A 16,177-nucleotide genomic window follows, 5' to 3' on the forward strand; every position below is an offset into this window, starting at 1 on the left:
ATCTTAGTTCCCTGATCAGGAATTGAACCCTGGCCCTTGTCAGTGAAAGTGCAGCATTCCAACCACTGGGCCACTGGAGAATCCCCTATATAGGCTTTTAATACCACAGTTTCCTGGACAAAAGGTCATATCTCCACACCGTAGTGAGCTTTGCCTGGGCATGTGAGGAAAGAAGAGGCACCGACTTTTGGTGGCAGAGAGGGTGGTAAAGAGGCCAAATGTGCACCCCGGCTGCTTGCATGATGACACTGGTTCCCAGGTCTGTCCTGTACCTGGCCATGCTGCCTGGGGCCCAGCCTGTTTGCCCATCCCCTGCAGTGTGGGCCTGGGTTTCCACAGGTGTTTTTCACACCTGAGCTTGTTGCTCTCCCGTGCCCCCACCCCCCAGTTTCTGCCTTTGCTGTTGACTTCCCAGGAATGTTTACTTGGGGACACGCTACAGAGATGGCAGCCTCTCTCACTGATCTGTAAGGCATGCTTTCTAAAGGGCCTTTGAGGAACATTTGCCACAAAAATAAGGTGTTTCTGGGGCCTAAAATATTAGGCTACCAGAAAAAAGAACTCCTGTGGGTATGTGTGTGTGCACTTCCAAAGGAAACTAAAAGGAGGAGAGAAGAGGCATATTCTTCCTCCAGTCCTCCCCTCCAGCACACCCCTGACCCACTTTCCCTACCACAGTCCCCTCTTTTGTTTTTCCAACGTACGAGGCTTCATCAGCATGAAAGGAGGAACGTTGGGGCCTCTTGAGTGGGCCCAAGCCAATCCAGGGCTCTGCTGACATTTTGGGCAAAAAGTAGGCAGGGGTTTCCAAGCCTGGGCACTGTCCCCTGGGGACCCACCTTACCTCTGCTCTGGGGCATCTCCTTTCTGGGCATCCTAGCTGTTAACAGCCTTTCCTCTAGGCCTTGTGTCCTATCCCTGGCTAATGTCCAGGGCTGGTATGAGGAGATGGGAGCAGGGCTAGTATGTGCCAGAGCCCCAGGTTTCAGGAACCACAGGGATCTTATTGTCAATGCCATCAGGGCAGGTTTTATCAAAGATATTAATCACCCAGTAATCCTGGTGGCAGGCATCGAGCTGGGAAAGCCAGTGGCTGTCCCCATTCCCTTCCTTTCCTAAGAGCTTATCTCTGATTGTAATGGCCTCTCCATAGCTGGTGAAAACTGAACTCAGGGCCTTTTTCTTTAGACAATCACCACGGACCACAAAATACTCTCACTTTATAGACAGTCGTGTCCGTTGAGGCCTCCCATGGGTTCTGGTTTCATGAAGACTCAGTTCTCAGGTTAGAAGGAATGCAATGTGCATCTCCCAGTTTACTGAGTTTACATAAATCTCTGAAGCAGCATTACTGGACATGCCTTGCAATTGCAGACTTTAATGCTGTGCACTGATTTGTATAAAATCAAAGTTGGGGAGGGTTATGGCCCCCTCCTTACCCTCTTTCCCACAGACTCTCACCCAGCCCTTTTTATTCGGGTCCTGCAAAATAGTTGAAAATGTCAAACTCACAGTATGCACTGTCAACATCACAATGAAGAAGCTGAAATCAAATCCTTCAACTTCTGAGGTGATACTTTATGCTTACACACAGGCCTTTCATCAGAGCCTCCAGCACCTTAGGGAGCATTAACCCTTGCTGTACCTCCTGGGATTGGGCCAGGAGTACAAGCTGGTGAAGGCAGATGTATTGGGGGAGGGGAGTAGCAACCCATTTCCAGGTCAATTGTCATAGATGCTCAATTTTTTTTATCTCGTCCCTCCACCTCCTCTTTCAAGGGGCATCTACCCTATCACCCTGCAAAAGCTCCTGGTGCCCCAAGGGTGTCAACAACCCAATAAATAGGCTGCCTATGTGTTGAGAGCACTGGCAAATGGCCCTCTCTCCCCCACTGAAAAAAGAAAAAAAAGTATTTCTAGGCTTGAAATGTGATCTATCATGAATGCATCTAAGCTTCCGTTATGGGAGTAATCTGACCTTTATTGGACGTCACCCTTTATGGTTTGCTCTTGTTTTTGTTGGATTTATGTATGGGGGATGGTGGTGACATCAGCAGTGAGAAAAGCCTGTGAATGACTTTATCCAGTGACATGTCTGGGACCATCCCTGTGGCACCTGCTGTGTCTTTTCCAAGTTGTCCTTGGTGCCCCAACTTTGTGTAACGTGTGATCTGTTGTTGGTGAGAGTTACCAGGAATTTGCTGTTTGATCCCAGCGCTCATTCTGCGGAAACATGGACCTGATCTTTACTGATGTCTGACCTTAGATGAAAGGGCCATATATTCACTTCTCTTGGTATAAACAGTGTTTCTTAAAATACAATCTGAGGCCCATCTGCATGAGAATGATGTGGATCACTTTCTAAATATGCTGATTTTCAGGCCCCCAGGGACTCATACTCTTCAAAACCATGGTAATTTGTTTAGGAAATGCTGGAGTGTTCCTGTGTTACTCCTCATATCTCTGCTTCCTATTTATGGTCCTGTTAGCTTTTATAGGGCAGGCTTGCTGGGCACAGGCTGTTTCTTAAGCTCTGGTAGAACCATTACCACCACCATGAGCAAAGGAACCAGAGTTACTGAAGGTTCTCAGCATAAAGGGAAACAGGCTGTAAACATGATTAAATGCCTGCCTCCAATATTTTCTCCTTCCTGTATCTGGATCTTGTGCATCTCCAAGGGCATGGAGCACTTACTCCATCATGATACTGTGGGACTAAACCCTGGGAAATGAGTCCCATGGTCTTTGAGTCCTATAATACATCTCCTCTAAGAGACAAGCAGAGGGCCTGGGTTATAGAAAGCAGCAGTAGTCACACTAGTTCAAGACTGAAGTCTGAAGGTCACTGCCATCTATCTGTGTATAGAATTCAGAACTGAGTAATGGAGGCTCTGAGTGTGTATGCGTGCTAAGTTGCTCGGTCATATGGACTCTTTGCAACCCTATGGACTATAGCTTGCCAGGCTCCTCTGTACATGGGGATTTGCCGGGCAAGAGTACTGGAGTGGATTGCCATGCCCTCCTCCAGGGGATCTTCCTGACCCAGGGATCAAACCCATATCTCTTATGTCCCCTGCATTGGCAGGCAGGTTCTTTACCACTAGCGCCACCTGGGAAGCCCATAATGATGACTACATGCTTTTAATCCAATTTGCCATTATTCATATTGGTTTAACAACTCTCTCTTCAATGTCTGTAATACTCAGAGGGATCTAGGGATTCTAGGCATTCCCCGGGACACTGGAAGGTCAGGCAGAGTTGAAATGGTGGAAATTATTATCTGTGTGATTAGAGTCAAATCACTTCAGTAACATCTCTCTCTGAGCCTCAGTTTCCTTGGTTGTAAAAGGGGATTGGTAATGAAAGTGTCTAACTCACTAGGATATTTTAAATTAGATGATGTATTTGAAGCAAATGGCACATCTCCATGCTTAATAAATGGCAGTAGTCATATGTGTTTATCAGGATAAGAAGGGTAGATGCACGTATGCTCAGTCATGTCTGACCTTTGCAACCTCATGGTCTGTAGCCCACCATGGAATTTCCCAGGCAAGAGGACTAGAGTGAGTTGCCATTTTCTTCTTCATGGGATCTTCCAGACCCAGGGATCGAACCCACGTCTCCTGCATTGACAGGCAGATTCTTTACTACTGAGCCACCAGGGAAGCCCAAGGCAGAGGGGAGATTAGATCCTGGAGGTAGAAACTGTATCTGAGAACAGTCTTGATAGTTGCCATCACCAGCAAGCACCTCCAAAGCAAGTCTTGGCTATGTTTCACATCTTGCAGATATGATTACCATCTCCAACTTTCCAGTATAAGACAGAAAACACTTAAACATGAAAAATACAGAATAACACTTTAAAATAATGAACAGGTAAAGAGACACATATATATCTGTTGTAACTGCCCAGCTGTTCCACACCAGGGAGAGCAGCCTGATGGAGAGAGAGGAAATTGCCTGAATGAAGGGCTAGAAGGCACTGGAACAGGAGCCAGGCCAAGCATCTCAGCAGGTGGAAGTATTTTGGCAGCAGTGTTAATGATCACCTAGTCAAGGTGGGGAAGCAAGCCCTGCCCACTCCCTTTTCCCTTATTTGTTTTTATCCTGAAATGTGAAAGTGTTAGTAGCTCAGTTGCATCCGACTCTACAACCCCATGGACTGTGGCCTGCTAGGCTCCTCTGTTCATGGGATTCTCCAGGCAAAAATACTGGAGTGGGTTGCCATTCCCTTCTCCAGGGGATATTCCTGACCCAGGAACCAAACCCAGGTCTTCTGCATTGTGGGATGGATTCTCTACTGTCTGAGCTACCAGGGAAGCCTGGTACCATTACAATTAGGGAATCCTGAATTGTAAGTCAAGTTAAATGCTTGTTTTTAACTCTCAGTTGGGTAAGTGTGACCCTATCACACCCAAGGGGCTCCAAATATGGTTTTAAATAGAATCAGCTCTCAGAGTCCTAAGATATGTGGATGAATAGATCATAAAAAATAAGCAGGAAATATGGCTGTGCTTTCATTTTTTTCTTGAAATGATTACAGACATAAGGCATCTTCTCTCTAGAAAGTAAGATAAGACTCCAATATGTTTTCTCTAGAGGAATGGAAATAGTGCTTTGGGAAATCTATCTTACCTTGGAGGAAATCTTCAGTGATTTTTTTACTTGCACTTTTTTCCTTAAAGAAAAATGTAGTATCTAATATGTGGCTTATCTTTGTTACTTTCTACTATGGAGGCCTGGAGGCTGTATGTAGGGGAGACAGAGATGTGTTGGGCATCGTAACTCGGGACCACTGACTTTTTCAAAGTTCCAAGTTCCCTTATAATAAAGCTCCGAAGACTGTGTAGATTAGGCTTTCCTAACCTCCCTCACTGGAGAGTTTCTTAATGTTACACCAGCCATGACAAGGATCTGGGCAAACCTGTGTCCTTACCAGGTTCCTGAGTTTCCCTCCAGAGCTCGCTGGCAATCAGTGAACTGAACCAAAGCAGTTCTTGCTTGTCTTACCTTAAAACTCCATTTGTCAAACAACAGTTGCACAAGGGAAAGGTCAGCACTTCATGTTCTGAGCACTTAAATTTAATCATTTCTTAAAGTGGACAGAGTCCAAGAGGTTTTCAAATTAGTCCTTAAATGCAAAGGAAAGGAGGTCGGTCATTCCATCAAGAATAAAAACCCAGTGCCTTTTCTCCTTTGTTACCCCAATCCATCCCCCCATACTGCTGTATCCTAGTAGAAATGTCACAGATCTGCAACTAATCAATAGATCTTTATTAAGCACCTACTATATGCCAGACATTTGTTGAAGGAATAGGTAGGTTTTTCCTTATGATATATTTTGAAAGTTGTACAATCATATATTTAGTTTTATTATTTTTTAAGTAACGAAAGTGGAACACATTCATTAAAAAAAAAAAGTCAAACGACACAGAAAAATTCCCCAGGGATAACCACTGCTGATAATGTGCATAATTCCTCCTATCATATGCAATGATTTGCTGTATTTAGTCAATAAGCTACCTACTTCTTTCCATGTCAGTATATGCAGTTAGCTCAATTTTTTTCAACCCTTTCTAAATTTTTTTCCTACTATACATGTACCACAATTTCTGTGACTTATCTTTGCTCATATTAATGAATATTTATGGTGTCTCTACTTTATTGGCTTACAAAGAATGTTACAAAGAACATTATTGAGCTTATATCCTTAGGCTCTTTTGTGAGAATATTTGTGGGGTCACTTTGGAAAAGAGGAATTGTTGGGTGTCAGTGTTTGTACTTAAAAATCTTTAGGTACTTCTAATTTGCTTTCCATAAATAGAGTTTATTTAAACCCGTAAGTAGCATATAAGATAGGCACTATCTTTAACGGATTCCTACATGAAAGTGAACTATTTGGGGACCTTAATACCCTACCAAATCAATAATAATCAGTGCTGTTTGAAAAAACAGTTTTTGGAAGTGGCAAAGAGCATCCACTCACATGGTAACAGGGGGTGTGAGTTAATTATTTTCCAAGGGCAGGGAGAGTGCTTATCTAAACATACACCCCATTCCATGGGCTCTGCTAACCTTGTTCCTGCCTTGGCCCTCAAGGTCCTCCTCCCCCCATTTCTGCTTAAGATTCATGATGGCAGGAGGTATGGGTATAAACAAATAACACAATGGCTGCCCTCAAAGACCTTTCAAAGTGACTTGGGGAGACAGAAACACAGATGGCTAAAAAACAAGCTAAAAATATACCAGTATATAAAAAGCAGCAAATAAATATAAATAGTCAGCATCATTATAGCAGTTCAGAGGAAGGAAGGAAAACAGTGGGCTAGGGTGTCCCAGCTTCACGGCAGAGATGTGATATAGGGTTTGTAGATTTCTCAGTTTGGGGCAGGGGGGAGAAAAATCATAAAAACCACCAGTATGAATCCGTTCACAGAAGAAGGGGGATTCCTTGAGAGAGCAAATAGAAGGGGAGGCACCCATTTTTATCTTGCAAATTGGAAGTGGGTGGGGCATATAGTACTTCTTGAGATAATTAGAGATACTTGACAGAGATGATTTATTGATTTGATTTTTGGTGTGAAGAGAGTAGTGTAGGAAGGTGATTAGGAATCTGAAGAAGCCTTTCTCGGAAAAGAATGCTCTGATTTGCACATACATAATTTGGTGTACATTTCAGGGAGCCCTACCCCCAAGTTGAAAAACTTTATAGTATACCTGAAGAGTTTCATCTTTGCTACGACAAGCCATCTAGGAAAAAAAAGTCAGCCAGGTATACACACACACACACACACGTATCACTCAAGGAGGTGTGTATATATATATATATGCATATATACATATATATCACAGTGAAAGTTGTTAGGCAATATAAGACATAAGTAATTGTTAAGTTGTTGTTACACAGTTAGGCAATATAAGACGTAACTAATATTCATTTACTCATGAATCATCAAACTCTGAAGCTGACTGGAAACAGGTGGGTAACAACTTGTCAGGGGCCCACTGGCTCCCACATGGCTTCAGCTTAGCCAGCGTCAGTCGGAGGAGGTGATTTTCTGCCTTTCTCAGAAGAAAGGATCTGACCTGAGGGAAACCAGGCTCCTGAAAATTCGAATCAATGGAATTATTTACGCTTGCATCACCGGAATCCGCTCGGAGATGCCGATTTTGCTGCAGAAAAGATACTCTTGCTCCCCACCCCCTCCTTTCTTTTTGACAGTCAGTTAATAAAGACTCAACAATAAGCAGCTGCCAGTGATGTCATGTGGGACTTTGTCCACGGAGCTTGTATTTACAAGCTCAGAGCAACCACGGAGCCGCAGCCGGGGGAGCAGCCGACTCTCAGCAAACTTGCTCTGAATTCGCGGTAGCAACTTTTGCTGCTGCTTTGGCTGTTCAGGAAAACTGGCGTGTTCTCTGCCCCCAGCCTTTTCAGGCTTCACAAATAAACAGAGGATCAACTCGGGAGGAAATGTTTAACTGGAGAGAGTTGCAGTTCCTGTGTTTGTCTCCAGGGCTGTGAGATGTGTTGACTGCAGAGCTGACGACAAGTAAGACTGTTGGAATTTTTTAAAAACTCTTGTAACAGTTTTTCGTATTTATATGGCTTGCTTTGCTTTTAAAGTGAGATGATGAGGTGTATGTATTTCTCTGGGCTCTCTCGCTGCCGCAACAAGTGTGCATTTGTTTCAAGTAGTAATTACAGTGCACTGAAGTTGATGGGGTAGGTGCAGAGAACTTGCACGTAGCTGATAACAAGATACTGAGTTCCTGATACTCATTTGCCTCTGCAGGGAGGTTGGAATTTTTTTTTTTTTTTTTTAATGAAAAGCAACCAACCGTACAGAAAACTATTAGCTTGACCTAGGAATTTTAGTAGAAAACTGTAAAGACTGATTTTTAATTAACTGTATTGGAAAGGAAAATACACTCTTGTTTTTATTCTCTGATCCTTTTGTGGTTATAGATTTTAATGTATGTGGGTTCAATGTCTACTTCCCTTCTTGATTACACCCTCCTTCCAAACACACACAAACTCATTCATTCTCAGGGAATTTGAACGGCTAGACAAATGTTTTGCAATGGAAACCATTTCTATCTAGATTTCTTCCCTTTAGGTATCTGGAGAAATGTTCGCTGTTCTGACTTGTCCTCTGAGATGGGAACCTGAATGAAGGTGCTACTGAAAAAGTCAAACTTTGACACTCAGCTCGGTGGGGATGAGAGACCCACATCCTTGCTTTCACTTTCCTCCAACTCTTTCAAACTCTCTGAACACATTCTTTGGGGAATTCGAAGGGTAGGCTCTGTGTACCGCCAGCCTGGACCAGGGCTCCCTCTCATTACGGCTGCCAGGCGCCACCTGGAAGCACCGCATCAGAGCCATGTGGATTTGTCTTTCAGCTGCTTGCTTCTAGATGCAGAGTTTGCATCTGAGCGCCTGCGGTTCATCCCCTTATAATCAGTAGCACATTCTGGCCGACGCCTGGCGTCCAGTCCTGACAGCCCTGCCACACGGACTGGCAAGTGGCTGTTAGCCTGTTACCTCCTGCACATGAGCCCATGACCTGATCCAGGAGACCTGGCTGGTCCTCAGTTCAGCATCTCTGTCCCCAGCCCACAAGAGCAGTGACAGCCTTCACTGCCTTTCCCTTTTTCTCTGGTCTCAGAATTGTAAAAAGTCAGTGCCCAGAAGCTCCTAAAATATCTGACAGTTTGCCATGGAATTCTGATATGGGCAGCCTCCTTGTGCATGTTTGTCAGCTCCAAATTTTTTCATCAGAGCACACTCTCTTGGACATTTTTTTTAAATTTTATTGAAGTGTATTTGATTTATAATGTTCATTTCTGCTATACAGCAAAGTGACTCAGTTATATACATATATATATATATATATATATATATAATTTTTCTTTTTTTTTGACTGTTACACAGCATGTGGGATCCTAGTTCCATATGCAGGGCTTGAACCCCCACTCCCTGCTTTGGAAGCACAGAGTTTTAACCAATGAACTACCAGGGAAGTCTGGTTTATCACAGGATATTGAATACAATTCCCTGCACTTAGACAGTAGAACCCTGTTGTTTATCCATCCTGTATCTACTAGTTAGTACTGGATATGTTTTATGTATTAAAACTCAAAGCTTTCTGTGAATTTTTACTTAAAAAAGGGGATGTGCTACTAAAATAGTTTCCAAACCATTAGTCAAAGCTTATCATTTATAGAAGAAAACCTGAGGCATGAGGAGGGGAAGTGATTGGTCCAGAGTCACCTAGTGAGACGGTGGCAGAGCTCCAACCAGAAAACCGTGCTCATCCTGGCATGCATTTCACATTTCAGTTCTTCCAAGATGTAGAAGAAATAGGACCCATGTGTGGTTACTAGCCTTCTTGCAGGAGCTGGCTGAGTGAAGGTGTATAGATGAAGGTGGTCTGGTAAAGAGAGAACATTCCTGTTTCGTCTTTGGCTCTGGGTATGTTACTTAATAACTCTGTTCCTCATTAGTTTGGCTAGAGAACCGAAGAGCACCTTGTGATTACTTGACATTTGATGACCTAAAGTTAAGCGAGACATTTCAGGTGGTGGAATAGTACATAAGGCAGTTTGCATCAGGTCCACTTTGAGAGACCAAAGTTGGTTTTCAGCTCTGACATTTTGTGCTTCTGCTTTACTTAACATCTCTCAAATTTCTTTTATTGACCACACCCTTACCTGTCTTCCTCCTCTCTCCTAGCCTCATTTTCTCACTGCAGCCTGGACCTGTGATGCTAACACTCAACTTGATTCCACTAACGCCCCGTGTTCCTCTTTTCTCTGGAGCCTTCCTTGTCCCTGATACTTCTGCCTATGGGATGCCTCCATGGATTCTTCAAGTTGAAATGATGGTTTTCTTCTTTGGACCCTCATGGTATCCTGTGCTGATTTTTGCTATGGGATCTGAAGCTCTTTGCCACACAGTTAAATACATCTTTCCATCAAAATCCAGGGCTATGGTTCAGTACTTCTATATCCACAGCACTGTTACAGAGTGGTGGTTAAATATATAATAGTAAAGAAGTTAAGGACTCAATTGCTAATCTTAAGTATCCCTTTTCCTAAACTAAACACGCATGCCTCTACACATGGCTGACAAAAATATGTAAGTGTGCTGAGTGGCTTGAAATGCGTTTTCAATGAATGAAGGCCCCTAATACTGGACTCCCAAGCATGCAAACAGGGCTATTCCTGAAGTGATGTCTCCAACCTCCCCAGCCTCATTTCTTTCCACTCCCTCCCATGTACTCTGTGTCTGTCCTGGAGATTCCTGACCTGACGATTCATCTGTGTCTTCTGTCAGGGGTTGAAGAACAGCATGGTAGAGCCATTCAGGATTTGGGTTCTGGAACCGGACTGCCCAGTGCAAGTCCTCCTTTCATCACTGGCCAGCTGTATGATCTTGGTTAATTCACTTGAGTTTTCTCTTTCTGCTTTTCGTCTTTAAAATGTGGCCAATAAGAGTGCCTACCTCATATGAGTATTGTTATTCAGTCGATAAGTTGTTTCCACTCTTTGCAACTCCATGGACTGGAAGCACACCAGGCTTCCCCATCCTTCAGTGTCTCCTGGAGTTTGCTCAGATTCATGTCCACTGAGTCAGTGATGCTATCTAACCATCTCATCCTCTGCCACCACCTTCTCCTTTTGACTTCTGTCTTTCCCATCATCAGGGTCTTTTCCAGTAAGTGGGATCTTTATATCAAGTGGCCGAAGTATTGGAGCTTCAGTTTCAGCATCAGTCCTTCCAGTGACTACTCAAAATTGATTTTCTTTAGGATTGACTGTTGTGATCACTGTTGGCCTGACCAGTGCTCATGTTCCACCCTAGACTTAATGAATCAGCATCTCCAAGGTGGGATTCAGATTGAGATTGAGTTCCTCAGATGATTTGGTTTGGAATTCCTGTGTTACCTACCAGGAGGTGCTTTCTGTTACCTACACGTGCTGGGCTTGTATTTTCTCTAGCACCTCAATACCTTTATACTCTTGCCTGTGGCACCCCCCCCATCCACCTAGTTTATCCTCCAGGTCATGGCCAGATTTGTAATCTCATACCTAACTAAGCACCTGGCATACAGTGAGTTCCCAAGAGATGAAGAAAAATAAAAGTGTATGAATGCGTGTTTGATAGGTACTCTGAGAAGATTTAAACTTTCTTCCCCATAGTCAGTAACACATTTCTAAACTCTTCACAAGTGCTATCTCATTATAATCATTTTGCTCATTTTCTAGGTAGAGATACTTAGGTCCAAAAAGGTGAGGTAATGTGCAAAGGTCACATGGGCAGTAAAAGAGGCAGAGACAGGACCTGAACCCTGACCCCATACTCTTGACCTTTTACAGTAAGACTCTCCAGAAGTACGGAAGGCAACCTTTCCTGTGAGCTTTACCAATGGTGGAACTTTGATTTTTCTTGTCTTTCCATGCACTGATTGTACTGGAGAGCTACACATCAGATGAACACTTCTAGGTGCCAGTTGACTAAAGGGATGATTCACATTTTCTAGCTTTGCAGAAGGGTCAAAGCCCGTGCCCAGTCCTTTGGCATTTTTGTTTTTCTTTTAATCTCAGACATGAAGCCCCTTGCAGGTTGGCCCAAGTTTATGGCTCAACATCAAGATTATTTGCATTCTTGGTAGGGACGTTGGTAGACTGAGTTCAGCTCGGTCAAGAGTATGATTCAGGGGACTTAGGTTAAAAAAAAAAATTGGAATTGATCTTTGGCCATTCAGCTGGTCTCTGGAAAAGTTTACCAGGGGAAGTGGTAGTGTTTTGTTTAAATAACCAGAATGATTGAGGTTAAACACTGGCAAGTCATGGAGCCAGTTAAATGCAAGATACCTTATAGCCTTTTTTTTCTCTACTTCTCTAATTCTACAAAGTTTAATGCCTTTGGAATTTTAGATTCCCAACTGTGCTTTCTTTAAAGATGAAATAATAAATCTCTCAGATACATAAGAACATTACCCACAGCAGTTACTATGCCTGAATACATACTTGTCTAATGAAGTGTGTCCTGTCCTTTTGGAAGCCTCTATTACACAAGGTACTTCCCAGTAGTTACATAAATTAATCTGGTATTTTCAGGGCAAGAAATCAGATCTCTCCTTTTAGAAATAAACTTTCTGGATTAGTGATTCCTTTGAGTAGAATTTGGATGCACTATAAGAAACCAATGGACTGAGTTCAAGAAGAAAGTCTCAAACCCATTTTGGAACTTAAGCTTGGATAATAATATGATAGATACATATTGTTGGAAGAAAAACTGTTATTTCTAAAATGTGGGAACAAGTATTACTGTCAAGATGCGTGTCTGACGAAGTATTCCAAGAAGGGTCCTTGCTTCATTTGACAAACTGAATATGGAAACATAGACCCCTGATCCAGGCCAATCCAAAAGATATATCCTAAGTGGGTTCCATTGCCAGGGCTGACCTGTTCTTAGAAACTTAAAAAAAAATCAAATTAATACATGTTCATAATTTAGAAAGCCAAATAGTATATATAAATGTCTATATAAATAACTATATAAAAACAAAATGTCTATATAAATAACTATATTCACAAATGTCACTTGGTATATATTAAATGGTAGTCCTAAAATTGAGGTGGACACCACTGAGCAACTGAGCATGCATGTACTTAAATGTTTACATATATATATAAACAGTGCTTGTATATATGACAAGATACGTGTGTGTGTGTGTGTGTGTGTGTATGTGACAGTCCTGAGCGACCTCCAAACCCCATTCCTCAGTCCTGCTTTTCAGAGGGTTTTCTTTTAGCTGTTTTTTCTGTAATATTTTTAAATAATGTTTTTTATATCTAGTTATAATATAAAATTGTTTACCTTGTATTATGGTAGATTACAATATATATTTGTTACACTTCCCATACCTCTCCTGTTCTCCAATGTAATTATATCATAATTTTGGTTAAATGTATATTCAGTGCTTATTTTTATCATGACTATAAATAACATTTACTGTTGAGTCAAATAATTATTGAATTTCCTTTCTGTTAAAAATATTTTTTCTAAAGTTATTAATTGCCTCATTTAAAACACTAACTTAGTTTTCTAGGAATCTATAGTTAAAATTTCCAACAGCCTTTTGATGAATGTGCCAAAGATAACTTAATTTTAAAACATTATTCTATGGATAAGTTCTTAAGTCACCATATACTCTTTTCTTTTTGGTTAGCTGTCAAGCAGGAGAAGTTAATTATTATTTGTGTCATATCAGAATCAGTTTAAAAGGCCTGCTTTCAGCATTTTTTTTGTTCTAATTATAGTCAATTACTCATATGTGAATAAATAGACTGAAATAATCTGGTTTATTATAGTTTGTAAATAACATTCATAATTTAGTTCTATGGTTGCATGAATATTAATACATTTCAGTGTAAGAAATAGCCTTTGTTTCTGAGTACCTTTGATATATAGAATAACTTTATCAGAGGAAAGCAAATGATACTTCATGTAATGTTATTTTATGAATAGCTAAATGAATGACCCACTTAAAATGACATTTATTTCTTCCCTTTCTCATTTTCTTCTCATTCTTTCAGCTCAGATTTGCACAATCAGGAATGTGAGATGCTTTATTATTGGGAGTACTAGTTTAAATAGTTTACTTAAAATAATTTGAAAGAGACTGTGTTTTTGGAGATTGCCAGTAGAGGGCCTTATTAAACTGAATAAAACTTCTCATACAGACCAATTGCAACAGGTACCATGAAAGAAACCATTGTTTTTAGGACACCTGATTAACAGCAGTAAAACTACCAAGGTAATTTTTTAAAGTGCCTTGTATTTCTTCCAGTCTGGAGAAATTAGAAGTCTTAACTCTTCCATTGTTAGAGAAAATTGGAGCATTCAGATCATTTATATAGCTGATCTATCAAACCAGGACTTCGGATGCCAAGTCATAAAATATGTACGACCATTAGTTCGAGCACTGGTCCCTGAGCCTTTTGGGGAAACTGATATTGGCTGCTGAGTGTGGAGGGGAAAAATGATGGTTCTCCTATCCTAGGAATGTATCTAGTTTATACATGTTTCCTATATCTGAGTGAGCCCACTCTCAACAAAATGGGTTTCCTGCACCTGGACTAGAATCTTCCTACTCCGTAGTGTATCCTTGATTCAGACACAGGGAAAGAGAATCTAGAGAAATCGTGAATGCTGGAGAGCATTATTAAGTTCTCACATTGCCATGTTGCAGTGAAGCAAAGAGCTGTGGGGACTTGAGCTGACTTGTCTAGAGTCATTCATTGGGTTAGCACAGAGCTCTTCTCTTCCTACTCACCAAAATGCCTCCTTTTGAGGAAGGCTGCCTCTCCCTCCCAGCCTCACTGAGACAGTTCCTGCTTAGCCTAAATGGCCTTTACTCAGGAAAGTTTTCCGTATCTGTTATAGGTATGGAGAGCTTCAGGTCCTTACTTTGCATGGCCTGTGTCAGCAGAGGAATTAAACACATGGTCAGCTATTGGATTCAGAACGTCTCCCCATACCATTTCCTGTTCCATGGAGGCAGAACCTGTGTCTATCACATCTAATATTGTAGTCTGAGCATCAAAAGCAGTGGCTGATAAATGATAGATGCCCAGCAGATATTTGGTGCATGGGCAGATACAAGCAAATTTTCAGACTTTAGTGCTTTCTCCTCTCCATTCTTATACTTCTGAAAACATACCTTTTTATAACTCAACTGATGACATTTAACATTCCTGTGGACACAGAGAACAAAGGCAAGACATTTCTTTTTACCCAACTTTCAATGAGTGAGTGAGTACCTGTTTAGTTTCAGTAGTGTAAGTATCCACTGCATTCGTCAATGGGAGCTCTATAGATGTGAGAGTAAATGAAGAAGAGGGTGGACAGGATTTCTTTTCTTCCTTCATTGTTGAAGACAAGGGAATGGGAAGAGAAAGATGTCTTGAGCTGGTAATGTGCCCTTTTACGTTTTCCAACTTGGGCTGGCAACTTTCTGGATACCCATTCCCTGAGAGGCTGTACACTAAAAAGACCAGGATTCTTTGGAGTCCATTAATAGAGTAACAAAACAAGTAGCTAAAGCTCATGCCCGTGTGGACTTAATCCCTAGATACCTAGGGATTAAAACCTAGAGGGTTCCAGCCTCTGACCTGATCTCCGTTGACTTTGAGAGAACTATTTAATTTCCTTGAGCTCAGTTTCCTTATCCCTAAAATGTAGTAACATCAGCAATGATTAAGTGCTTGCAGTATGTCTAGCCCTGTCATGCTTTCTATTTATATTGTCTCATTTAATCCTCAAAATAGCCCTCTGAGATAGAGATTCCTATTAATTAATTCTGTTTCATAGATGAGAAGACCAAGGTCCCAAAAGGTTAGTTTGTTCACAATTGCACAGTTAGACTTTGACCCAGATATTTGGATTATATTGCCTCCTTATCACTGTAAGGATTAAATGAGATAAAGTATGTCCAGCACCCGCACAAAACTAGACTCATAGTATGTGGTGACTGTTAACATTGTTATTGGCTCCTTATCACTGAAGACATTATGGGCCCCTTATAAGCAGGTGATAGTTGAAGGGAAGGGCTTCCCTGGTAGCTCAGACAGTAAAGCATCTGCCTGCAATGCTGAAGACCTGGGTTCAATCCCTGGGTTGGGGAAGATTCCCTGGAGAAGATAATGGCAACCTACTCTAGTACTCTTGCCTGGAAAATTCCATGGATGGAGGAGCCTTGTAGGCTACAATCCATGGGATCGCAGAGTCGGACACGACTGAGCAACTTCACTGGTTCACTGGTTGAAGGGAAATGAGAGGCTGATGTCAGCACCACGTGTCTGGTCATAAGGACTTGTCATTTCATCTCAACGTCAAATGTCAAGAACTCCATTCACCGGCATTTTGGCACCTACCAATATCTGCAGCCCCCAGGAGTACCAAGGAGCCTGTCCACCTCTATGCCTGCTGGGCCATGAATACATGTGTTATGTTCTCGTTATTTGGCCATATTTTTCATTGCTCAATACTTTTATGTGTCTGTTTATGTGATGCCCTTGGCTTTATCATTTCTGCATTTTGGTTGGCAAAACTCAAATCCTGTGGTCTTTTGTATGGGTAGAACTGCTCATTTGAAGTACA

General features: G+C 41.8%; 1 protein-coding gene across 6 annotated transcripts in view; it reads left to right on the plus strand.

Moving 5' to 3' along the window:
* The window catches only part of NCKAP5 (NCK associated protein 5), a 1,138,328-nt gene that overhangs the window by 107,320 nt on the left and 1,014,831 nt on the right, over positions 1–16,177 (plus strand). For 3 of the 6 annotated variants that reach the window (XM_069577709.1, XM_069577704.1, XM_069577707.1), the window contains exon 1: positions 6,941–7,553. The exons of 1 other annotated variant lie outside the window; for it this stretch is intronic. The gene's annotated coding sequence lies outside the window, so the exon portion shown is untranslated. Of the gene's footprint in view, positions 1–6,940; positions 7,554–16,177 lie in introns of those variants that run through there. 2 more of the 6 variants (XM_069577708.1, XM_069577705.1) reach the window with 2 other exon arrangements.

The sequence above is a fragment of the Ovis canadensis genome, chromosome 2, assembly GCF_042477335.2.
Source record: "Ovis canadensis isolate MfBH-ARS-UI-01 breed Bighorn chromosome 2, ARS-UI_OviCan_v2, whole genome shotgun sequence".
Classification (NCBI taxonomy): domain Eukaryota; kingdom Metazoa; phylum Chordata; class Mammalia; order Artiodactyla; family Bovidae; genus Ovis; species Ovis canadensis.